This window comes from Anomalospiza imberbis, chromosome 10 (assembly GCF_031753505.1).
Source record: "Anomalospiza imberbis isolate Cuckoo-Finch-1a 21T00152 chromosome 10, ASM3175350v1, whole genome shotgun sequence".
Taxonomy (NCBI): Eukaryota; Metazoa; Chordata; class Aves; order Passeriformes; family Viduidae; genus Anomalospiza; species Anomalospiza imberbis.
The window spans coordinates 15,842,696-15,869,095 of NC_089690.1; the positions used below are offsets into that span (position 1 = coordinate 15,842,696).

A 26,400-nucleotide genomic window follows, 5' to 3' on the forward strand; every position below is an offset into this window, starting at 1 on the left:
CTTTCCCATTTTGGTCAGGCAAAACAATTCCTCTCTAGGACTGGGAATCAAGGACACCTCACTGACTCAGGCCCTGAGAAATGTAAATGAAAGTAAGTTGGGGGGCAGCAAACTTGGGATAAATGGCTTCATTACCTGAAGCTGTAATTGAAAGATTAACTCCCAATATGCAAATGGAGCAAATTTATAAAATTATGAAAAGCCATCATCCATTTTTTGGGTGTAGCGCCTGGGGGGGGCTTTGTCTGCCCTAAATGTACCTGAAGGCCCTTCAGTAAAAAATAACTACTTTTTATTCCCTTAAGTTTGTCTGGCCACTGGTTTTAGGTAGTCCCAAAAAAGCATGTTTGCTTCATCAAAAATGTGGGCTGCAACAAAATAAAGAAATTGTGTTTTTATCTAGACAGTTTAAAGGGTAAGTATTCTTAGAGCAGGTGGCTGGGATAATTTCAGCAGAGATATATTCTGAACACAGAGACAGGTCTATCATTTACAGTAATTAAAAGTCATAAATGTCTCTATTAAAGAGTGGTTTTTTCATAATGAGGAGTAAAGGACTGAGTGGTCTCACAGGTGAATGCTGAATGGATGGGTAAGCTATTTTTTCATAAAGTATTTCCAGACACTGAACATGAAGTCAAGTTTGAAATCCCAAACTGACATTGATTCAGATGCTAGCTTGAGGCCATTCTTTGGATAAGTGTAGTATTGCTCTCTGTGTGGAACACAACAGATTGGCCTATCACAGCAACAGCAACAAAATTGCATTTAAAAAAATTAAAATCTACATACTGAGCTCTTTTGAGGCTGTAAAATTGTGTAACTTTGTGCCAAAACCTACCATTAAAAACACACAGAAAACAACAACTATTTTGTCTTTAAGACTATTTCCTCTGATAAGACTCCAACACATTTAACAAAAAAAGCATTTTATACAACTTAAAAAAAAAAGTCAACATTCTACAGCAACACTTGCCACAGGCTGGTGACTGCTGGGCCTGAGGGATGTCTCAGCATATGATCTGTATCAGGTAATTTTGCCTCCAAATGAAAGACTTCCAGTAAATATACTTACTAATGAGGGGACCCATATGAGAGAGAAAAATCTCCCTTAACCTTTAAGGGAATAGACTCTACAATATTTTTGGGTTAATGTTAAGTCATCAGCTCAGTATTGACACCTGCCAGGAGATACCTGAATCCCTGGGGTCTTCTGAAGTGGAAAAGCAGAATTTCTACCTCATAGCAATATTAGTCATCTGCCTTCCCACCTCTTGAAATCACCTGAGAGAAGTCTTATACAAGATGCAGTCCTTGGCACGTGTTGTCCAGTCTGGATCCCATCCCTTAGCTGTGTGCCATGATGTTTTCTTGCTGGCTCTGCAGCCACAGCCACTGCCCAGAGGCAGCCGCTCCCTCGCCAGGACACAACTGCCTGATATTTCAAGCTTTATACAACAAAGGGGAAAGGCAAAGAAGAAATAGCTCCTTAATGAAAGGGATTTTAATGCCTTTTCTGTCATTACATTCAGCCATGTTTCCTTCAGTTGCAATAAAATCCCACAGATTTTAAGCCTTTTCTGATAATGTTATGTTACGTGGTTTTTCTCCCGATGTTTTACAAGAGCCTAAATAATGCCTTTCACCCACACACTGAATTTGCTGGTGGTTCAGGGAAAGCAAGCTTCCTCACAGGTTTCCATGAAACTGGGTAGGCAATTATAAATTGGATTTTTTAAAGAAATATCATTTTGTTTCAAAGAAAGCAATCAGGGACTCATATCTGGGGAAGAGAAAGTCTGATATTCCAGAAATAAATGTATAAACCGGGATGTATGAGGCACAACCTCCAGACCCACAGCAAGGGACACTCTCAGAGCTCAGGCCCCGCACGGCCCCTGGGAACTGAGGGCCTTGGTTTAGTATTGGTGGTACCAAAATCGAGAACGGGACGTGCCTTGGCTTGTCTGGCCCTGCTGCTGAACCAAATAGCGGCAACTGTGGTGTTTCACCCCAGAGACACTTTTGGCCAGATGAACGTCACAGCTGGGCGCATGGAGACAAGTTCAGGCATGCCGGAGCTCTGGTGGCGGCGGGATGGAGCTTCCTCTCGCAGAGGGTCCGCTCCTCAGGTTTCCCGCTGCCGGAGAGGCCTTTAATGCTGTGGTGAAGGAAAGGAGTCGGTTCTGATGGAGGGTTTTAATCCAGAGCTTTAATTCTGGCCCGCAGCCCTCTGAATTCAGTCACAGCTCCACCAGAACTCCCGGATCCCGTGGCTGCCCTCTCTTTTACCTGGGGGAGGGGGAAAGGGATAGGGAGCCCACCATCCAGGTAAGGGAGGGGTGGTCTCAGGGGACAAAGGACACCTGGATGGCCCAATGCCCCCTGGGCGTGGAGGGCTTCTTTTGAATCTCCCAATCACTCGACACCCTTTCTGGAATTCCAGGAGTGACAGACAGTGCTCAGCAGGGATCAGGGAAAGGAGGAGTGATTGACACACCTGGGAGGACATCTTCAGGGGGAGGAACCAGGGCTCGGGGGTAAACCATGAAGGCACACCACAACAAGTTTAGTACCTTAATTTTGGTCATGAATTTATGAACAACCTCTGTGATGGTTTCTGAGGAAGGTGCCCTTTCCAGCATGGTCAGCCACAGTCATTGTTTGCCCTTACTCCGAGGGAACTGGGAGTATGGAACGAGCGTTCGCAGCCGCTGGCAGGGAGGAGACTGAGGGCAGTGCGGGGTGGCTCTGGCACCACTGTTGGCCTGCACTCACACCGTGCTGCCACGCGGCTCTGCTGAGGGCAGGGTCTTTGGGACGAGGGTGGTGGGCAAGGAGGGAAAGGCCATGCAAATAACTAAGTTTTGTTTTATGGTCCAGCTCATGTGAAAATAAGAGATTAAAAAAATAAATAAATAATAAAATAACCCTACCACCAAACCTTAAATGAAAACTGGATCGAGATGCCTTTTAAATAGTCACTTCCACTAGAAATTGCTGAGAAAATAAACTGACATACATCTTCAAACATTCTAAATAGGTCAGTTAGACTTTTCCAGTTAGCAAGAGCACCGTACCCTGAATTCTTTTATTTTATACCATACTTAGCATTAACACACACCAGATCTGTCATAGACTGCAAACGATGGGGTTTTTTCCATTACATCCAAAAGCTTTTACAGTATATTCCACCTTTAGCACTATAGGGCTACAGTCAACAGGAAGTTCTGAAACAAATATTTTTCATTAAAGCCCTTTAAAACCCAAATTTTTTAGTTCACCCATGTCAGGAAATGCTTTGTACTAGGGCAGCCATCAGACTGCTGTGGGAGTAAGAAGCACATGTATGTTTCACATACATTAATGTCGGGGGTTAAGGGGCTGGGAGATGTTTCTGTGGAGTACTTTTGTTTGCCCCATCCCAGCTCTAAGGCAGCCAAGGATGTGGTGAGGGGAGTTTAGCACAGCAGTAGAAATTCTGACTCTCTAGGTTACCTAACCCTAGATGGATGCTGGGATCTTGATCACTCTGAAAAGCACCACACAACAGTGACAGTTAAGAGCTGAATACTTCTGGAGTAATTTTTAAATGTTTATTAACTCAGATGCCATGGTAACATTTAAAAAATTAAAACTTATGTGCTAGCACTGTCAGACTCAAGCAGCTTTCAGGAGTCCTCCTAAAACAAAACCTACATACAATTTCAATCCTATTGCCTCCACTGCCCCATTGGTTGGGTAGCCCAGCTTACTACAGATGAGAGTCACTCAGCTCCCAGACTCATCATAGCTTAAAAGTCATATTATTCACTGTACTACTTTGCTTCGAAGAGACATGCAGCTATTTTTCTGGCTGTTTGTAAGGACCTTACTGTTGGCTGTAGTAGATGCTAGTTCTGATTCTGTAAGTTTACATACCCAATAAACCCATGAAAACACAAGATCAAGAATTCAGAATAGGATCAGAGAAGAAATATCTAAATATGTAAAAGTGCCAAGTTAATTTATGACAGAGCACTGAGACCAGGTAATGGTGGAAGCAACAGAGACATGAAATCTATCCATTTCAATACTTCCTCTGGAAATGTTCCATAAAGCTGGAGGAGACTGGAGCTCAGCCTGACAGGATTTGGATGTCTGTAAAACCAACCTAAATAGCAAACTAAATCTTGTGTATGAGGGTATTCTGAGGAGGCAGCCAGTTATCTAAATATAAAATTTTTAATTGTCATTTGTTAGAATAGAATTCTGCACTTAGAGAGATAAGCCTCAGTTGGAGGCAACACAGTGAAAACAACCTTTGCTAAAATATTTTTTCCTTCACATCTGTTGTTGCAATCCTCAACTCATACTGCAGTCATTTAATACAAGCGAGATTGTTCTATTTCTATGCAAAGTAAACATAAACACAGCTGAACTGCTCAAAACTCCAGGTCTCAAACAATACCAGTAACTTAGGACTGTAGAGCAAGCCTGGTAGCATGGCACTGATGGAGTTGTTTAATAAACATTTCTGCACAATGTCAAGACAGCATTGTTTATTCTCTATTCTGCTTCAAGTTTTGTGCTATTTAGTTTATTTCTGAAAGGGTCAAGTTCTGACATGAGACATTAATTGAGAAGCTTAGTTCCCATTAAAAATGAGAACAATTGTAATATTCATGACTGAGACACAAAAGTGAATGTCAAAGACAAAGAAAATCTAGAAGTAAATATAACAAGAAAAAAATCTTATTTTTTCTTAACCTGCCATTGTTTACACATTGTTTACTTATGTGGGGGTTTTTAATCCTTGGAGTAACTAATACTGAAACTTGTACTTGGCAATTTTGTTGCAGATCCCTTCTATCAGAACTAATATGAATACAGATCAATCCACTGGTCAGTGCAGACAACCTTATCACAGAAATTGAAGAGTTTTGTTGTTTTGCACTGCTCTTTATGTTACAAATACAGAATACTCTAACAGTTACCCAAAGGAAGGTTTATAGAGTAGTTTAAACTGCCAAAAACAACAGCTTGTCACTAAAAACAAACAAAACAAGACTCTACACCAATAACATATTGGCTATTTTTGTCTTGTTGGTCATGAGAATGTTAGCAAATAAACCTTGCTTTGTTTCAACAAATAGTTTGATACAGCCACATGTAGAGAGTAATCTATGTTCTCAAACACTCCAACAGAGACATAACCATAATCATATTTATTTCCTAATGCCAAAATTATTGATTATAAACAAGTCAGTAAATAACAGTAAACAAATAATTCCTAATAAGAACCTATTTAATTTATTCTAAAGCCTTACTTGTAATACTGGAACACAGGATGTTCTCAAGCAATGGTCAGACCTGTGCAACAAACTGTAGTGTCACAGAAATTTTTTGTAGTAGAGACAGTTCAATAGGAAATAACAGAGCAGCTTGGGAATAGCCAGGTGAGACAGAGGCTATTCATGCAGTTGAAAAACTTTGGGAAAGCCCATGAGCTAAGTCATGAGACATGTAAATGAAAATAACCAGAGGAAGCAATGTTGCCTACAGGTACCATTATGGTGTCTACCACTATAATGCATAACTGTTATAATGGAAATATTAGGCAATTTTAGAATTTTCTCATATTCCAAGAAATGGAACTGAAGATTTCCCATATTATCTATTCCTATTATTAGATAATGCAATTATCTAATAATTATATCTATATCTATAATTATCTATAAGTATCTAATAATTATATTAACTAAAATAATATATTAGATAATATAATTATCTATTATACAATTATCTATTAATGTTACTGTTCTGGGTTTACTGGGTCTTTTTCTTTTTTTTTTTTGACATTGTCTTAGAAGCACTTCAGTTATTTGTAAAAATTTGCATTAGTAGAAACTTCTCTTTTCTCCTGTTAACAACATCCACAATTTTTTTTTAAACACCTTGCTATTTAGGTGTGTTCCTTGTCATTAGGAATGTACTCTTCACCATTTCTATGAAAGATATTACTTAGCTGTTCCCATGCAGTTCACAAATGCTCAATCTCCTGGCACCAGTAGGAGTGCCCAGGCTGTTGAGGCAATAGGCAGAGAAACCCAAGCAGAAACAATCTCTCACTCCTGGGTTTCAATGCTTCTGCTCCTCTCACCCAGGTGATATGTCAAGGAAAGCAGATTGGCAGCTGGGACAAGAGCCAGGATGAGAGATTGGGAAAAAGCACAGACAGAAACAAGAAAGCTGCAGGTAGAATACCAAAAGCACTAAGTAAATTTTTGCATTTTGTTTCTGTTGCCTTTGCTGAGTTTGTAACCTCGCTGTGCCCCTACATAGCTTTTGTTCTATGAAGTCAAATGTTTTACTAGATTTCTTTTCTCAGTCTATATTTATCTGTGCATTATTTGACTTAACAGACATGACAAGTATTTGCATAATCATATCTTCATCTGCTACTGTGAATGTGTTCAAAACTCCACATATGTAGGAACCTGCATCATTCTCAGTTTAAAAAAATCATATTTCGTGTCCTTGCTCAATAGAACTTCTCACTATAAAGTAGCAACATAAAAACAATGCCAGTTCAAGTATCCCTAATAGAATCTCTTTTATTGTAACCATCTTCTGTGGTATAGCTGTGACGTTAGCAGATGTGAAATGGCTTCCTATTATTTGGGATAATACACGGGCATATAATGATTTAAGAATTAAATGGTACTTCTGCACTGAAATCCCTTTTAGATCTTTAGGCATCAACAACCCATTGGAAACACACACGCACCCCAGGTATCTAACGAACATGACTGATGTTAACACTTATGGTGTTGAAGCAGCAGATTTTTAATATGAGCTATAACTAGACTCAGCCTACAATATAAATCATATAAATTCCTTCTGCTCAAGGAACAGCTTTGAAGTGATCTGTGTTTTGCCACAGCTCCTTATTTCTCCCAAGACCAGTGAACTCTACAGAGCCACTCTTCACTACACCTCATTCACTGTAATTTCTATTTGCCACATAATATACCTTGATCCTCTCCATGCATTTGGAAAGAACACTCAGTGCATCAACAACAGTGAGTCAATGTAATTATATAAATGTCTGACAATGTAACACTTGATACTTAATCCCCTCACCCCTCCGCCCCTGAAAAAAGGAAAGAAAAAAAGAAACCAAAAAGACCAAACACACATACGTACTTTGTTATTGACCAGGATTAGTTATTGTTCACATAATTCATACTTCCCTTTGGCTTTGTATTAGTCTAAATAAAAGGACAATGACATCGCTGTGGAAATCCAGCAGCTTCTTGCTGTTACACAGATAATAATCCAACAAATGCTCTGTATACTCAAATTGTCTCACTGACATCTCTATTTACACTAGCAGCAGTAGCTCATGCTTTCTCTGAGCCACATCATCACTGCAGGCACCAGACCAATTTTACACACCTGGGAATTGCTGCTCAGGACTTGCCTGCTGCCTATCACCCACTGATTCTAGGAAGCAACCCTTTTTCATTAACCCTTGGCACTCCCATTTTGTAAATCACAGGATCAGGGCTCTTTTGCAAGCATTTCTGCAGCCTGTATAGCCACTATAACCTAATAAACGACTGTTCAAATGCATAAGAGTAGCCTGGAAAGACAGTGAAGTACAACTGGGAGAGAAACCTGTAGTTATTTAATCACTTGGGTCCCAGCTCTGCACAAACACATTCATTCCAAACAGTGGTTGTTCTGACTTCAGTGAAGTTGGTTTTGACACGGGTAATTACCACCAAAATTTGCCTGATCAGGGCCTCTGCTACTTCACCAGCAAAGGTCTAATCAACAGAGCCATTAGAATGTTTGTAGCCATCTTATGCTAAAATTTGTCCTGTGACTACAATAGCTGCTGCCTGCTTTGTGCTGCAGTTGTGTTACAATTAGCAACATCAGCTACACATCTGTCCAGTATTAGGTATTTTTCACATAGGCCCTCTGCAGGATGATCACTGGGTAAAAGCCTTTGGGAGATCCCTGTTCAGATTAATCATGGCATAAAGCAAGATATGTGAGTGTAACTGAACAGTGAAGTCACTGTGCTCATTTCTCATGCCCACTATCCAAAGATGTGAACAGGCAGCTTGTCTGCACAGAGCAACACCACACTCCTGCAAAGACAGGCTCTGCAGCTTGGTCCTCTCAGTCCTATGGACTGAGAGCAGGCAGCTGACCATTCTAGGTCATCTCTGCTGAATGAAATGTTAATACATTTACAAAGCTGATTAGTTGAACTGACCCATCTTTTGGTCAGCTCTTCAGTTTGGCTTCAGAAATCCCATAATAGGATTTACTCTTCTGCTGCAGCTTGCATAGGAGCCCTGTAAATTTAGCCCAGAGGGCTTTTACTAAAGGAAAATGAGGTAGTGTATCATTTCACTGCAGTACACTTCAAATACATGTGCAAAAGCATGAAGAATAGCCAGGTTCAGCATTGATTTGCATGAGGTCAACATGATTATTGTTCCTATAAAAAGCACACATGTTGTAGCAAATTCAAATTGCATTGCAGGAACATGAAAGAGGGAGAGAATGGAAACAGCCTCACCAGCTTGCTGACCCACTGAACAAAAAAGACAGCAGTCAGGAAGTTGGACCAAGTAAGCAGGAGACCTCCATTTGACAACTCATCTCTACATGCAGCTCCCTGCCAGAGCAGTGAGCAAAGTGCCTCTGGTGGCACATTTCAGTGCACAACCTCCATTCAGCTACACAGAAATTTGTCAAACTCCACGCATTCCATTTTCTGTTTCAACAATTCTCAATGTTTTTCCTAAGACGAAACATGTCTAATAGTTATTAAAATAAAACTATCTAGGACAGGAACTCCAAATTTAGAATAGCATGTTTGTGCATATGTTCTGTGCTGTTCCAAATCTGAACAAATACTGTAACTTCGAAAAAATGAACCCTGGGACATGTCAGACAAGGTAAAAGCATGAGGTAGCAGTGGGAAATCTTGTGGAAAGTTTGGTCTCCTCTCAAAAAGTAGGGTTAGACAGAACTCAAAGAGAGGAAACAAGGCTGTCTAAAAGATAGGAGAATGCTTGTCATTAATGTCCAAGATTTGAAATCTAGAAAAGCAAACAGGCAAATGAAATAGATCTTCCAGATCTTCCAAACTGTGAATGTCCTAGAGATTGTAAAATTAGATGCCCATTCATCACAATCTCTTTCCATGCAAGTGAAGAAGCAAGTGGCTTCAAATGAGGCCACCAAAAGCCAAACTCAAAACAAAAAGGGTTGCTTTTTTCATAAAAAAACTAATAAAGCTGTGGATTCCCTTGCATTTAACAGTGAAAGTTTATACTTTCTTTTTTTAATTAAAGAGAAACTAGACAAATTTGTGGAAAAGATATATGCCAGCAGTTGCTCTTTATGTAATCTTATTTGAACATGTTTCTTTATTAAAAATACTTGGGGCTATAGAAAGGACTAGAGGATGGTGGATATATATATATATATATATATATATATATATATATATATATATGGCAGGACATTGGGATATAGGGTTTTTATTAAAAAAATTTAAAACTCAAAACCAGCTATTTCCATGCTGTTATCTCTCAAGTAACTGCAAGCCCCAAAGAACAAGTAATATGTCTGTTTTCTGAAGTCCCAGAGATTTTAAAAAGACCTCAAGTGGACAGATCCTAGAGCACATCTAATGAGGTTCCTTTTTGTATCATACTTTATTCTTCCCAAAGGCTGGCCTGTACTGGCTTTTCTCCTTGAATACCCCACCTAGTCCCAAGCACAGGAAGAAGGGGGAAGCACAGCAGGGAGTTTATCTCAGCTGACACCCAGAGGAGTCACATTAGTCACTGCCAACTTGCAACTGTTATATAAAGGAGACAACTTGCCCAACAAAATGCAGGAAAAGAGGTTTCAGTGGGCTCTCCCAGACAGTGATTCAGAGTTCTACACCTACTCAAAAATTCTCTGAAGGTGTTTCCATCTCTCCTAGGCAGACTAGAAGACACGGCAGCAAACACAGACATCCAAGGAAATTGGCTAAATTTAGGCAGATAAATACTTCTTGTGCAGATTGGAAATAAAGGCAGAGCCTAAAGAGATAACTATCAAATAAATTGCCAGTGATTACTTTTGAACTGCCCAGGAATGATGGTATTTTATCTTGTCATCACATCTAATAAACAGAAAATGCAATTGAGTCACTCAGTAGGCAATTGGATTTGATTTTTCATTTCCTTTGATGCTTATAATTCCATTTTATGTCAGCAGCAGAGAGGGCTGGGCTATGACAGTGATAACACATAATCTAGTAGTGCATATTTTTTCCTAGAACATCATAAAAGTAGCAAGTCGTGATAACCTCTAGCAGCAACAAGGACTAAGGATGAGACCTTCACAAAGAGGCTTTTGCAGCATTACTGACATCATTACACTGCTGCTCTGGAGAAATCAGTTGGCATTTTTCAGCATAAACAGAGCAACCTTCCCTCAGCAAAATGCTGGTGTTAGCTGAATTACTCTGGAAAGCCTGGAGGGGCTCATTTACATAGGGGTTAATGGTCTCAATTCTGCAACTCTGTTCTAAAATCCAAGCCTCCATGCAGACATTCTCCAAGTTTTTGTATCATTCAGCAGCCTTTGCCTTGTGTTCTTCTGATCAAGTATAAATTGCATGGCTTAGCTTTTTTTCACAGCTGTACAAACTACTTCAACTAATCATTACCTAACTTTCAAAAGCATAACAACATTTGTATCACAACCCAGCAAATCCTCCATACAATTCCACTCAATTCCTCTTCTAAAATTCTTGAATTGATGTAGGTTCATAATTATCCAAGTATATTCTTAATTGTTTTCAGATCAGTCCTCTTATTATGATTTTTTTTTTCAGTCTCTCTCAATTAGGCTCAGTTTAAGTGCTTCCAGCTGAAACATCCCAAGATAAATATTCTTGTGACTACTATGACAATTGACAGTTCAAAGCACAGCATAAATGTAGCAGAATTTATCTGTTTGGGAACCCAAAAGTGAGACATTATCTTGAACCTGAGAGTTAGATAAATGAAGTTGAGCCTATTTGTCTCCTGCTGTTTTAACTCAATGAGTGCTCTGTGGCTGTGACCTGTAGTACAGGGGCACCTGACACTGCAATAATGCTGAGGCACAGGAATAGTTTACCTACAGTGCTTATGGAAATGTCTAGCAGAGGGAATTTTTAAGAACACGTTGGACTAACTGCTTCTGACAGTTGCTTGAGTATAGTTGACATTACTTTCAGAAAAGGGGATTATCTTTCACAGGTTTTCCCAGACCTATTTTGTAGAGTTTCATGGCATACCAGCATTAAAACCATGTTACAAATTTATTAAGAAGCAGCAGTTCACATATCTTGGAATGTGCCATGACTGGGTGGCCTTCTGAGGTTTCTTCCAGCCTAACTTATCCCAATTGCCTGGTAGCTGTGTAGATTGCCATGGATCCACTGTTCTCCTCTGTGCCCCAGTGTGATTTTTAGAGGTCAAAGCATCAAATATGGAAATTTATACTTGAGGTTGGTGACATACATGCCTACATCTAACCATGGTTCTTGTACTGCACATTTCTTACCCTTAATCTTGGTGTGTGCACACATATTGTGATCTGTTGGTACTTCCCTTCTATTTCTCTCAGCTGTTCTCTTTTCCTCTGGAAAGCAGCACATTCTGAAGATTCTGGTGGACACTTCTACATGTTTACAATTTGTCCAAAGTGTTTTACCATTCTGAAAGATCTTCACATCTGACTGAACTGTAATTACAGATGAATCTACACAACAATGAAACAAAAACTTGTTCAAGTTTCAATTTGCAATAGAAGTAACAACTTGGCTGCTACAGCAATAAACTTTTATGTAACTAACTTTGTGAGGCAGCGAACACTTTTCCGTATATACAATGGATTAGAAGTATCTAATACATTGAGTCAGCCCTAAGATCTCAACATAGAAATAAAGAAACAAGTCCCAAGACATTATCACCTTAGGAAAAAATTCAAAGTTCCTGAATTCAATCTTCCATATAACTATCATCATTACCAGCTACTATAAATGAGCTTTTGATCCATGGTGCAATTTACATGTATTTATAGTGTATTATAAACCCACACAATAATTTTATTTCTCTAGAATTTGCTTCTTAGCAAGTATTTTCTGACAAGAAAACATCTTCATGGCTCCATAAGAACAAGAATATTTGATGATTCTGGTGTCAGATAAAAGATAAATGTCCAAAACACCATTAAAGCTGTAAAGCTAGTCTATTTTTTTTTCCTTAAATTTAAGGACTACATAGCTGGTATTCCAAAGCCTTTTCCCTCCTCTCATTATTATTATTATTTCTGTTTTTTTACTCCTTAGTTTAAGAGCAATTTGTAAATGCTGAGCACTGTGTTGAGATATGAAAACCATGCAAAACCCCATGCTTCATACAAAACAGAAGTCTGTCAAGTTTAAGAGGTTCATATGACCTGACCTTGTTCATGCAAGCCACAGAGGAGTTCCCTCTAAATCCCATGGCATCACTAGTCTTTGAATTACAATAACAAAGCAACTAAGTCCACACAGTATAAAACTTAACCTTAGTCTTACGTTTATTTCCTGATGTTTTCCTGCAAATCAACCAGAAATTAAGAATGAGCTTGCCTTTAGATTTCTTAAATAAAAATAGAAATAAACCAAACCAAAATAATTTTTTAAAAAAATTATCCCCTCCCCTAAATAAGATGATTAAAACCCTATATATATATATATATATATCAGACAATTCCTGAGGCAACATTGAGTAAAGCCATTGGCTTACACATAGAATATAATGAGGACTTTTATTTTCCCCCCGTTGTCCTTTAGATGGAAAAAAACCTCCAAAACCCAAGCAAATATGCTGTGAGCAATATCTCACCCATTAACATCATATCAAAGGTGAAGATCAAGCCCTTGTCTGCATAAATATTTAGTGAGAGCCCCTCAACACAAGGGTTTTGAAACTTAAAAGGGTTTAGGCAACGCACAAGACATTTTGATGCTCCACTGAGAAACAAGATCAATAAACTGCAACCAAGCTGAAATATTAGTTCCAAGAAGGACGATAAGGTCCTTGCATAAACATTGGATGTGAAGATAACTATACAAGATATCAGATAGTATATATACTAGTTTACATTCAAATATTTATATTTTATCCAGAATCTTACACACATACTAATGTGTGACATTCAGTTTAAGTACTACATACTAATGTGCAATCTTAATGGTGTTTGAAGGAAGGGGAATGACACCCATTACCCTACTTGTCCACTCCCTCCTCACCCAGCACGTGTTTAAACTCAGCCAATGGAGTATGAATAGCATAGCTGTCCCAATCACCTAATAAAGCAGTCCCATATATCCAAGCAGGTAGTATTTACTTATAAAACTATTCTAGGGAAAGGCATGAAGTTCTGCCGTCATTGCTGTAGAGAGCAAGACTGGATATTAAAGTAGATTTAACAACAGAAAATAATCCTAATAAGTGCAGGGCCTGGTAGCATTATGCAGTGCTCAGATTTATATAAGAGTAGGGGAATTGTTGCAGGGATTGCAGCTTGGAAGACTGTCAGTGAAGAAATTTGAGCATGCACCATGGAGCAGTGAGTGATTGCATACTCCTGAGTCTACTCCAAATATTTTATTTTATGCATACATAAAGCTCAACCAAAGCTATACCAATTCAGTATTGCATAAAATAAGAAAGTAAGGCATTCAGAGAAGCAAGTCACAACACAATTACCATCAGCTTTGCCTCTCCCTAAGGTTTAAGAACCTGTAATTGAGAGCTGTGAGAATTCCACATCAAAGTAGGTCTAATTTTATCAGGCTTTACTTAAATTACTGAACTACAAACTAAGTTTGACAAAGCTGCTTTAGTATGGTTCCACTGTTATTCCATTTTAACTTTTATTACCAAAATTGAAATGCAAGGTTTACACTCAGAAAATTATTTAAATATACTTCCATTGTTAAAATGGACTGCCCTTAATGAGGTCTGCACATGCAGTATAATATCTTGCTGAAGGCTGATTAAATAGATGCTTAAAAATTAAAAAGGAAACAAAAGAGCACTAAATCAGAAACATGAAGCCCAAATAGCAGTTTGAGCCTACTCTCACTTGGGCTCTGCTGCTTACTAGAGGTCTGCGCTGCTTGGTGGGTGCTCAGATTGTCTGAATTGCATCCAGGAATATGCTGAGCTGTTGACATGGCAGATGTCAGAGTTTCATGAGTGGATTCTCTAGTGTGTTTGGCAGTAAATTTAAAGCTTAAAATTGGGTATGACTTTTAGGAATCTGAAAGCAGGTGGTATACTGCAACTTGGACAGGAACAGAAGAAATTGCCACTGACTTCAATGAGAAGAGAGGACATCCAACCTGAGAGTTCAGTGATCATAGAGGTGCCCAGCCTAAATTCAGACTACTACTCACACTGCATTTCTTACAATCCTGTCCAGGCTTCCTGCATTTCCCTCTCCAACCAGTGAATTGAAATTTGGGTTCCTGTAAAGGCACAGTGAAATAGAGCATTAATTTGTGAAGTACAAACATTTTGGCAAGCCAAAAAATGCAAAACTCAACTAAAAGGTCAGTCCTACTGTATATGCCAGCTCTTTCCAGGAGTTGTAAATGGCACTGAAGATTAGAAGAATGGAAGAGGTCTGTAACAGTGCACTGTCCCTGCTCAGCCACCCCCAGCAACAAATACCTTTAGAATGACTACAGATGTCTCAGAGACCTGAGGTGTTGGAGCAAAATTTTTTGCAATTCCATCACAATTTAAATCACAAAAATCATACACAATAATTAATGTCAAGAACTATTCAAGGAATTTGTACTTTGGCCAAAATATCCCCAGCAGACGACATGGTCTCTAAGCACAAAAAGCCCAAAATCAGTATTAGTACATCTATGTACATGCCCACAAACCCAGACTGTGGCTACTTTGAGGATGGGTTTAAAGTGCAATGAGAAGTCAGTGAGAAAGGAGACTGTTTTTTACCAGTTCTCTTCCCTAAGCACATCTCAAGAGCACTCAGGGAAGAAGATGTAGACTGCATTTGTTACATTGGTAATATATGTCTCCTTAAAAAAAAAAAAAAAAAAAAACCAACAAAATACCCAAACTCCTCTTTCCTGGGGAAATGCAGACTGCAAAAGGATTTGCTGGCATGAGTGTAGCAGAACACATAAGGAATAAATTCAAAATTTGGAAAAGGTCACATTTCTTATGCATGCACTGTGCTGTTGTAGATATTCAGAGCACATACACATACACAGAGAACTCATGGTGCTGGAGATTCAGTCAGAAGAGAGAACAGGTACAATTTATGAAGAAGAAAAATGTTAATCCTGGAGAGAACTAAAATTAGGTCTGCTGTGCCTATGAAAAGGCTTGCACAGAATATAACATTTTCCAGATTCCAAACTAGTTGGCAATTCCAGTCCTGAAGGTTATAATTAAAGACCAACTTCACTCTGCAAAAAGTAGTGGAGCTGGCACAATATTTTTCTTGCTTTTAGGTGACCAGGATAGGAAATATGACAGAATGGCATAGAAAAATCTATGAAGAAAGATGAAGCAGCTCTTAAGTTTACTGAATTATCAATTACTGACTGACAGTGGGACTCCTAAAAATCCCACTGGTGCAGTATGACATTCAGTATGGATAGTGTGGATAGCACTTACTGGTTTCGAAAAATACTGCCAGTTGAAAATGTAATACAGGAAATGTAGGAAATGTCATTAGGCATGTCAGTAAAACCCAAAGGTGCAAGTAATAAATGCTCAGTGCAAAATGTGAGTGTGGGAGAATTCTATGGGTCTGCATAGGATCTTCACACAACTCTTCTGAGACATTAAAACTGAACAAATTGGACTTTGCAGTGGTTTTTAAATTTTGTCATAACTTTCAAATGAATTAGGCAGTAACTTGTTATAAACTTCATTAAGTAGCAACACTGCAACATTCTACATTCCAACCAAAGATTAGTAAAACCTCTGCCCTATATTAAGAGACTTAAAATGAGATGTCCATGACAGATTTTTTTTTCAAATTAATCCTACTATCATTTCTGGTCTTGACTTCTGTTAATTCTGCAACATTCTTTTCATTTCAAGAACAAATCTCTAGCAATTAATGTTTTGTTTTTGTTTTTTTTTAAACAATCTAAACTCTAATCCTTCCTGTTCCAAAATAAAATAAATAACTAGCCATTACTTATCTACTTTTAAGTAAATATGGCTCAACTTTGGAAAACTGAAAGGTTAGTAACACCATGAAATCTAAGCCATACAAAAAATCCCTATCAGCATAATAAAATCTTTCCATTTTGTCACACCCTTTGTCATATTATGTACTTTCATTGTCAGAATATCAACATGCAATAAGAAAATTCTTAATAATGATTTTCACATTATCCGTAGGTCCTTAAACAGAGGCAGTCTCCATTTGTTTAGACTGAAATGTTATCCTTATACACATCTTTATTGTCACTGAATTACTGCGGCCTGATTAAAGTTTAATGACATGGCTACTCTGGTGATGAGTCTCTAGGGACTACCACAAGCTGACAGATGTATTTGTTTCAAAGAGAGCAGAAGTGCTAAAAGTACATAAAAGCAGTAGCTGTCCAGTTTCAGATTAGCACTGCCTTCTCTAAAGACATGCAGATCAGCAAGTACAGCCTGAGCCTGTGATGTTACACACACATTGCTCAGGAGGCTGCCCCACAAAGTTTAAAAAAAATATCCAAACAATTACTTAAGAATTATAGATATCTATCCAGAATTTCTGAAGAGGGCTTCCAGGAGCTTTGTGTTTCAGAGTTCCATTTCTTCAGCTTTTCTCACACAGGCTATCCCTATTGCACTACAGAAATCTCCAAAGTGCAGTAAAATACCACAACATTTAGAAGAGTTTTCTCCAGTTGTGTGCCTTATCATATCTGTTCATACTAGAGCAAACTAGTCTCCCCAAAACCATGACAGATCCCCTTCTGCAGCAACAGAAAACACTAACCAGGATCTGCCAATGCAGACTCACCAAATTCTAACATTTGCATCAGGGAGGGTATTAGCATTAACAACGGGATTAGCATTACTGTATTCTTACAACACTAGAAAAGAAATTGGTTTCCTGAACATAAGTGGGAATTAGTTATCTTAATAAATAGTTTATGAATATGAGTTAAACCTCAGAAATTCATTTTATATTGGAGGTCATTGATGTTAAACATAATGTTAATTTTCCAATATTTATTCATTCTATACTAACAATGAAAATTCATTCTGGACAACAACCAAAAAAGGATTAGCTCTTGAAAATAAAGTTTCATATGTATTTTCTCACCTCTAAGCAACAGTGACTTTGTAAATTCTCTCATAGTTTCGTCATGGTTAGGACCAAAGATACTATGGCCATTGTGCTTTAGAAATGCAGTGGTGCAGAATCTAACCCAATGTATTTAAATAGCTTTAGAAAAACTTCCAAGGTCCAATAATTACTTTACATGGACTACCAATAACCAGCTAGTATAAGTAGGTGAAAAAATCGGTCACAGTATCTTCAGCAGTTAGAAAAACTTCACCTATAAGCAAATGGACAAATTCTGCTATTTTTAACATTAACACTTCACTTCAAAAACAAAAATAAGGCAAATATTGGCTGCAACTCTTGCAGTTGTCATCCCTGAAGTAGGAGGGCCTGCATTCATGTGTTGTCTCAGTGACCTGGGGGAACTGAGGGCTAGATAAGGCTTTTGATGTTTCCAGCTGAAATTTCCTGATGCAGGCAGCAGAAATGCAACCCTTCCACTGAGAACCAGCATTTCCTGCATGTGCTGTGCACAGAGTCCAGGCACACTCTATATCTAACATTGCCATGCATCAAACACATTCTGCATGGAGCAATCAACTGCACAGTGCATTTTCAGTTCCCTAAATGTTTCCACACCATGTGTGGTTTCCCAGCATGGGCACTGCAGGGAGACCTGGGGGTTCCAGCAGTCAGGAGCCACAGGGAGGCTCAGTACAGCAGTTTTTGTTGGACTGACAAGTCCAATACACAGAGATATTGGACAATGGACAGAATGAACAGTCTGGGCAGAGTCAGAGGCAAAAATCAATGCACAGACATCTAGAAGCGAGTCCTGACAATGCTCCAGGGGAACCCACCACCCATTAGACTGGTTTCATTTCACCTGATCTATTCAGGCACTTTTCACACTTTTCTGACAAAGGACTCAGAGGAAGTTGTGCACAGCTTCCTCCAAGTGAACAGGTGGGTGTTACCTCAGCTACACACCTAGTGGGTAAAGCTGATAGATGACTGTGATCTTTACATATATGATAGCCTGCTAATTAGAACAGTAATATAGAAAATTAAAAACCAGGGTCTAATATTGTTCACTAGGCTCAGAGCCATAAAAGCAATCTGTCAAGATGCTCTTGTCACCCCAGACAGCCTCAGATGGCAAACCCCATGTTCTAATCCTGAAGTTACTCTATTGTGTGAAAGATTTTGAGAATCGACGAGGTACAAAAATACCAGAAAGGGAACAAAATTCACCTGAGAAAGTACAGCCTTCACTGCACTCCATACTCCCAAGATAATTATGCACTTTATTCAAAGGATGTTTCTATTTATATATTGTATCTTTGAGCCTACAGTTATAAGTCTATGAGGCCAAGTAATGAATTTCCAATTAAATTTTGTTCATCAAGATTTGAGTACTACACAAAATATGCACACAAACATACTCCAAATGCAAAACATCCTGTAAATATTAGAGCTTTGCCGAGCAGTTTTCTCTATGAAACCATATAACTTGCAGATAAAATTTTACTACACCACAAAATATGAACTATGGTTTACAGCAGAAAAAGACACATTTATTTCCATCTCCTGATTTTTACATCAGAATATCATAATCAAAATAGTGTAAGAAATATATTTGTATAATTTAATAGTTTAGTAGAAGAGATCCTTTTGCCAGAATTAAAATTTAATAGCATTACTCACCTGGACCAATTTTTAACATAACACCTACACAGTAAAGGCCCAATCCTTCTTTCACATTAGTTTACTGTACATTGTCAGACTCAAACTCTTCATTTATAGCAGCATGAGAAGATAATCTCATGGGAGAACTCACTGAAACGTGATCTGTTATTCTGCTAATATAGTTGGGTCTTGTTTGCTTTGGATTTGTTCATGTTTTTCTTCAAACAAACAAAATTAATTTCTTTTTTTTTTTAATGTTTCACACAGAAACTGGTACTGGCAAGAACCTAAAGAAGTCAGCAAGTCCATACTGTAGTATCAGTGTAACTAACACACTCATTCAGTGCAGCTAAACTCAATCCTTACTGATGACTTCCCAGCCATTCCCAAGAGCATCCTGTGATTCCACAGTAATTTTCAGTGACTGACTGTCTGTAAATCTCCAGTTGTTGTCTAAACCAAATTTCTTAAGACTCTGAGAACCCCTAAGTACTGTGGTCTGCAAGGACAGCAGACCTCCACAATGCTTTAAATGTAACCACAAATTAAATATATGAAAATATAAAATTAGACCCAGAAAACCCCTAGCCATCACCAAACTAGGACTCATTAAATATTTACTGCGTGCTTGCCCATTCTGGGTATGCTTAACCATACCAGAAATATTTGGAATTTTGTCCTCCATAAATTCCCAACATACACCATGAACAAAATGTCTCTCAAACTACTACAGCTTGTATTCTAAAAGCCCTCCAAAAAGCTACGGGTTGGGAAATATAAGTTTCAAATTTTTTCATTACAAGGAGAATGTTTTTATTTTACCCATTCCTCTTCTAATGATAAGCAATTCATCCAATTCAAGTGAGGTTGCATTGCACATCCACATGAAATACTCATTTATTTTTCAAATAAACCATTCCCTAGCTGAATCTTCAATTACCTTTTTAAATGAGGCATCTCTCTGACTCCAGCTAATTGTGCTTTTAGGAATTAGAACTCAGACACAAAGCAGAAGTACATGTAGCTTGCTTTGTTTTTATTACTGTTTCTATATCAAACAGTAAATAACTTAAACACTGAAGTGCAAATTCACTGACAGAAATCAAAAAGCATATAGTGAAAAACAGAGGTTTGTGGAATGAAATGCCTGCCTTCACATGCAGTTATAGGATCTTAATTTTAATTTTTTTCTCATAAATCAGAAAATTATTTCAGGATGTCATCAAGGTCTAAACACTTCCATCTTCTCCCCAAATCTAGAAAAGCTCTTCTGTTCAGAACTATAAATGAAATTGCCTTTGCCTGCTTGAAACCTTCCCAAAGTGTGCCTTACTGCTAGTCATCCGACTTATCCCCAGGTTCCCCTACAAATAAAATTTCATTCAGAAGTGTTTCAGCCCTTACAAATTTAGGCTATGATGCAAAAATGTATCCTGTTACAAGCTTGCTAAGAAATTATGGAGGATTACAGGTGCAAGGGTTGTGTTATTCAAATTCCCTCAGAACACAGAGTAGGTCTGAACTATGATAAAAGGGCTGTGCAGAGGGGCTTTCATGCCTGTGTACCTGTTACAGTGGAAATAGACATTTCAGTTTAACAACTGGTGTTTATGATTCTAGAAATACCATTAGCTACTGCGGTGATGAAAATTGATTTCACGGTAATTTTGAAACTTTTAACTCCATAGGATTTTCTATGTGACTGTAGGCATCTGTTTACAGTCTCCCCTCCCGCAGCTATTTAAACAACTGTACATGGTAATTTAGCAGCCTAAAATATGAAAAACATGAAAGGTCAGGTTTTCACACTTATTTAAATCCTTCTTGATTGTAAAAAGGTTGCTAGCTTTTTCTTATTCTCTTGCAAGTTCAGCCAGAGATGTATAAAATGAGATTGAAGGGCTGAAGATATTTTCATTTTTTTACTGGTAGTAACTGTCCTGCTCTTTTCATACACCTGCATTTTATTGAAAGCATATCCTGTCATTTATTCAAATATATTGCATGAGCAATTTCTCACATTGCATCTCATGAATATATAATCCACACAGAAAATTAGTACACAGCAGTTGGTATACTCTTAGATGAAAAATCTACCAAAAAGGTAAAGGTTTTTTTTCTTCACATTTTAATTGTATGTTCATACAACCTATGCAATTTTTATGCTTCAATAGCAATTTTACAAGGCACAGAACACTATAGCTACAGACAAACCTATCAAATCAAACATTCTGCATTATCAGTTACATTGGTATTTGAATTTTCTTTTTTGAAAATCTGAAGCCTCTTTTTTGACCTCTTTCATATTTTCTTGTTTTCTATCTGCCTATTGACATGAAGGAAAAATTGATAGTTGTTATTGATAGCTACTATGAGACCTGTTTAGTAAGTCTTTTGACTTAACCTCTTTTTCTAGGGACATACAAAATATACTACCTATTTAAAATCTAACTGCTCCCAGCACTTGAAAATTTCACCCAGGAGAACAGCCAAAAATATGAAGCCTGAGGGAAACACTACATTGGAGGATGGCAGCTAGAATTTAGATAAAATTTCCAAAAATAGTTTAGCAATGAAAAATGCCTGTGATTTTCAGGAAGACTCAGAATTCCAGATCTTATTTTCATTAATTCTTCAGAATAATCTAAAAATTTTACACGTATTCTGAAAACAGAGCTGTCCCTTATCACCACAGCCTTTTAAGGAAGCAGCCACATTCTGGTCAACCTCTGGAGGTGCAGGAAAGGGCAAGAGCAAGCACACAGCAGTTGTATAATATATTCTCACAGCTTATGGGACATTAGGTTTGGATGCCCAGAGAACGGGGAAAACCAAAAGCATTTTTTTCATCTTTATCAAAAAACCCAGGGCAGCATAGATGAACTCAAAGAGTGTGTTTGGGAATGTGTCACCTTCTGTCTACTCTACATGCATCATCACCTTCAGATGCCTAAAAGATTTCAGTTAATGCTACACATGATGGCTCATTGCCTACCAGCTGGTTATTATTATCAGCTTCCAGCCCAGTTCTGAATAAAATGAGTGCATTACTTTTGACCTAAGAGGAACTGTATGGCTCAGTTTGAGCTTATTGCAAACACCAGCTCCTTTCCCTGTGGAATAATACAGTTGAGATCAGCCGGAACACTCAGTCATAGGTGCTCTCTAGTTTATTGGAATGAGAGTGACAACAAACCATTCAGAATTTCAAAAATCTGGGACCAGCTTATTATTCTTGATTTATCTCTCAGAATTTAAATGCATTCTCTTTGCCCTTTCTATTCCCTCATCTTCTCCAGGGACGCAGGTAGGCTGAAAATAGAGTGAAGGTTTGGGATCTAAAGAGAGACAAGCAGACAGACTGAGTAGGTTTAATATTTAAACTTGCCTATTAACTAAAAAAAAAAAAATGAGGTTACGTTAGAAAAAATTCTCTTTGTAGTTGCAGATATGTACAAAGATGAAAAATAAATCATCTCGCACCATGCCCTGTGGCAATGAGCTGCATTTATTAAACGAGGAGCTGTGTCACCAGTCTGGAGTGAAGCAACAAACAAGTGTTCATTCTCTTTTGACTACATTCAACAACTATCTTGGCCAGACTCACTTTCTCTAAAGCTCCTCGCCATTGTCAGTAAGAATTTGTCAACCAGATCTGTTCTGATATAAAGTAAGTCATGCTACTTACTTGTTGCAACACATTATGACGCCTCTTCAGTTCTGGTTTGTTGACTGAGGGTACTTCAGTCACAGCCCAAGTACCCATCTCAAAGGGAACAAAACTTTGATAGGCAGAACAAAACTTTGTAACTGTAAAAAACTCCAAACCTAAACCAAATGAAAGCAACAAACAAACAAGCTACCAGACAACAAACTTTGTCTGAAAACATATTAACATACAAAAGTTAACAACCTAATCTTCAGTGCAAACAATTTAACCAATGCAACTCTACAAGCAAAATACACCTGGTATTTTGGGTAAAAGAGGTGTCCCTCTACAGAGTCAGTGCTCAATCTATTGAGCAACAACACAAAGAGAATTATGCAACCTCATCAATAACCTGACTGCACAAGGTCATTGCTTATGCACAATAATCAAACACATGGTAATACAGCCAGCTGCAATATCCATCTTGGTAAGCAAACATCTAGTAGACAAATATAAACCCTGCTTGAGGGCTTATATTTAAAAAACTTTTCAGTAACTACAGGGCAACCATGTAGAACCCCTTTAATATTCATTGGAAATGGGATATAGTTTAGTTGTAAAGGACTAACTAAATATCCATCAAAACAGTAATCTGTGTGCACACCAACTGCACAGCAAACATGGGTGAGGAGGATAAAGAGAGGTTCATCCTAAAATACTTGCTGATTAACACTAGTGTCCAAAGGCCCCTATTAGGATTAGGTGCTGCTTGTCCTAACTGCATCAAATTTTTTTTATTATGTAAGAGAGATGGTCCCTGTACTTGGGATTTGACAATATTGTATTTATTCTGGAAATATTATACCTATGTCCAGAAAATGCCAAAATGCTGACAGGTTTTTAATCCTGCTTTTGCAACATGCTAAGCTTTCCACCTCTGTACTTTTAATTAGGAGAGTTTTGTACAAAGCAGCTAAAGGACAAGCAAAGAGAAGTGGAAAGAAAAATTCTGTTTCCTCTAGTCCCCTACAACATTGATCTCTTCCTGAAAATACCATCCAGTTACAGGGTCAGTACAGAGCTGTAGAGCTCCTGAGACAAGCCAAGTCATGCATAAGTACAGTTTTTGGGGAGAGTTTTTCACTTCAAGTGAACAAAACTTGAAATCTAATGAAGCACAGAATCATACAAAGCACAAAATCTTCTGGGTTGAAAGAGATCTCTTGAGAGCACTTAGTCCAACCCCACTGCCCAGCAGGGTCAGCTACAGCAGGTTGTGCCATGTCCCGATGGGGTGTGGAATAGCTCAAAGAATGGCTAAAGTGTAATCAAAATCCTAGTGTAATTTTGGCTCCCTCTGATTTTCAGGAATGACTGACATATTTTCTTAGGAGACAGTCAGCTCGGTTTGGTGCTATTGTTTCAGTTTCTGTCAGTTCAAACTAACAGTTCTGCAGCAGTTTCTTCTGCTTCTTTTCCCAACAGAAGGACTGACTATTTTTAAGCAGCCCTTTGGGTTTTTATAAAAGCTGAAATCAGCAAAATCTTAACAACTGGAATAGTCTGTACCCTTAAAACATAAGAATATTGTATTCTCTGGCCATAACCTTCTGTCATCCAGTATGGGAACAGTGTCCTAGGCTGACATATAAAAGACAGCTAACTAAAATGCCACCGTATTCTCTTCCTGGTGCCAATTTCTATCTAAAAGCTGAGAGAAAAATACACTCCTGGTGACAGCTTTTAAACAAGTCAATGTGTGACAGTAATCAGTTCTCTTCTGTCAAGTTGAATTCCAGGAAAAAGAATAGTTCTTTTTAGGCTATGTGCCAGCATTGTCAAGGAATAAGAACAAAGGCACAAAGTAGTACTTGGCTAAATCCCTCAGAAATAAAGACTATGGGCTTTCAGTGAGGAGGGGTGCTGGCTACCTGAGAAAAAGATAATTCTGGTAGATTGCAAAGAAGTTGTAATGGCTGCCTCAAAGAAGGGCTCTGAAATAGTGAGAAGAAGCAATAGAAGAGGACATGTCTGTGCAACAAGTTTGAGGAATTTTCGCAGAATGACAGAAAGAGAAAATAAAGATTTACTAAAGCAAAAAAAATAAAGGGAAGAAATCAAATTACATGGGGAGAATCAGAGGGTTTCACATAATCATCAAGGACATGATAAAAATCAAACAAAGAACCAGTACATTGGTAATGTCAGTGCTACCTGCTGGAGTAAGAGACTGATGCATGGTGATGTTTATGATTGAAAAATGAGGGTTCAGAGCCTTATCACATCAGAGAACAAAAATCAACATGAAGGTGAGACTGAGCAACATATAGTCCTACCGCTAATGAGGGAAAAACCTCTATCTTTTTCTGTCTCAGAGCTCATCTCTTTTGTCAAATTACAAGAGAAAAAAATCTGAAATTAGAGAGTAGAAAACCTGTTATGAACTTCTGGAATGACAATATAACTGAGAGAAAATGGTCATTTTCTTTCTCAGTCACTAACTGAAGGTCTGCCTGTCCTTCCCCTTCACAACAGAAGCAAAACATTTTAACAATATTGAAGAAGCTATTCTGCAAACCCAGGCATATGAATGTGAAAACCACATCTGTAAAGCAAAGAAGCCTTGAGCAGCTTTAATCAGTAGCCCAAATGCAGCCTAAGAGACACCTAGGTAGTATCACAGAAATCAGGGAAGAGACCTCTGACCATCTAGTCCAACTCCCCTGATCTGGACCTCTGACCTCTGGACCATCTAGTCCAACCCCCCTGCTAACCTGTTGTGCTTCTATTTCCTCAGCTTCTCCACTTCACATTTAAAACCCATTACTTCTCTTTGCTTCAATTCACCTTTAACTTTAGTGACCATGACATAGCTGTTAGCCTTTCTGACTCTTATGTCACTTCACATGCTGACAGAAGGTGTAATCCACATCCTTAGCACAAAATCTTGAGATATTTAAAAATTAAGATGAAACTCCTTCCTCTTGGTTATGTGGAAGTCACCAATTACAAACCCTTTAGGTTTCAGGTAGCCTTTCTTAACAACAAAAAGTGTTGATTCAGTAGTTAAATGATACTGTGCCTCCAGCCAAAGTTGGTTAAGAAATTTCCACACTGTAAATTGGAACAGAGAACAAAACCTGATTTAATATATAAAATAATTCTCTCCACATGCCCCAGGCCCTTCCAAAACTCACTAAACATCATGATTTCATAATGATGGGCCAGCTAAAGGGAATAGCAAGGTGTAGGAAAGGCAAAGGAATGATGTATTTAAAGAAGAGAAACACTGAATATTGCAGAAAAAAACCCAAAAAGGTTGTCCAAACATGAATTTAATGCCCTTGCCCCCTGCCCTTCCTCTTTGTCTCTGAATTCACTCAACAAATCTCTGAGCAGAGCACTGACTATAGAACAGGGCTCACCATACACAAGTCAAGCTTTCAGCAGCATTTGTAGATTTGTCTAAGTTATTGCCATGGTTTTACTGCTGGGTTCCTGTTGAGTGTTTGCTATGTAACTAACAGAAGCGTAATACTCATTAACTAACTGCACAGGGCATATCTTGGGCTTTGACCTTGAGAATAAACTTATTGAAAACAAGTCTCAGCAGAAGTGGAATCTTGTGAGGAACTACAAGATGATACCAGTTGTCTCCAGCCCTCCAAATT

The 26,400-nt window shown here is 38.2% G+C and overlaps 1 long non-coding RNA gene across 3 annotated transcripts in view; it reads right to left on the reverse strand.

The window, feature by feature from the left end:
- LOC137480031 (uncharacterized) overlaps nucleotides 1-26,400 on the reverse strand; it is a 40,529-nt gene that overhangs the window by 11,063 nt on the left and 3,066 nt on the right. Inside the window, exons 2-4 of one of the 3 annotated variants that reach the window (XR_011002669.1) lie at nucleotides 22,769-22,846; nucleotides 11,620-11,817; nucleotides 9,807-11,021 (exon numbers count right to left, since the gene is read on the reverse strand). This is a non-coding gene — a long non-coding RNA (uncharacterized lncRNA). Of the gene's footprint in view, nucleotides 1-9,806; nucleotides 11,022-11,619; nucleotides 11,818-22,768; nucleotides 22,847-26,400 lie in introns of those variants that run through there. The other 2 variants (XR_011002670.1, XR_011002671.1) reach the window with 2 other exon arrangements.